Source organism: Octodon degus, unplaced genomic scaffold (assembly GCF_000260255.1).
Source record: "Octodon degus isolate 3935 unplaced genomic scaffold, OctDeg1.0 scaffold00079, whole genome shotgun sequence".
In the NCBI taxonomy this organism is placed as follows: Eukaryota; Metazoa; Chordata; class Mammalia; order Rodentia; family Octodontidae; genus Octodon; species Octodon degus.
Window position 1 is genome coordinate 7,057,897 of NW_004524655.1, and position 1,021 is coordinate 7,058,917.

Here is a 1,021-nt window from a genome sequence, read left to right on the forward strand (position 1 = left end):
TATTTTAGGGAAGGGTCTACAGGGTGTTCAGGGTCTCACTACTAGATCAGACTCGATTACAGTCTCCCAAGAGCTGGAGTTATAGGCACACACCACCATGCCCAGTCTCAATGGTTGTCTCAGCGCACTCTGCAGGGTGGGGCGGGCATGGCAGGCCTGGGGATTGAACCTCTGGCCCCTGCACCTGCTTGCTTGCAGGTGCTTTAATCCGCTGAGCTATTTGACTGGCCCTTTTTTTATCTTTTTCTAGAATGTCTTTCAGCACACTTTATAAAGTTAGTTTGGTGAAATTGCTTGGTTGTTCTTTGTTATAAAAGTATCTTATTTCTCCATTAATTTTGAAAGATAGTGTTTTTTTTTTTTTTTACAGTAGCAAAAGAGATTTTTATTAACTGCAGAAATTTCAAATGGAATCGTTACATGTCAGCAGACTACATTTAGCAAGCTACCAAAAAAAGCAAAGGTAATTTGTAATTATAATTTTATAATAAAAAACTTGAGTAAGTTCTTTTGTTACATATAAAACAGTCATTGAACAGGAGTCAAAATGTCAATGCTTAAAACTGAAAAAGAAAAAAAATGTTCTGCTCTATCTTCCTGAGGCAGAAATTTTACAGAATACTAGTAAATGTATTTTAATTATTTTCATCCTCAGAGCTAATATCTAATTAATTATTGAGTTAATAAAATTAAGCTATTAAAAATGTCCAATTGGAGTCTAGTTTCCCATGTGTATTTTGTTTTGTTTTATTTTATTTTTTAATAGATTGCAAATTGAAAATAAACTATTTACAAACATAAATGAATATAACAAAAATTGTCCAAAATAAAAATGAAGAAAGAATTTAGAGATCAGTCATAGTAGTTCACTGTGTCAAAACCAAGAAACTTCTATTCATAGAATTCTCAAAGTAGAAAGGAGTAGGTAATAAATATTTAAAGATTTAAAATTTCTGAATTTAGTTCAACTTATAATACCACATTTCCAAGAAAAATGAACCTTTTGCACAAGAAATTTAAA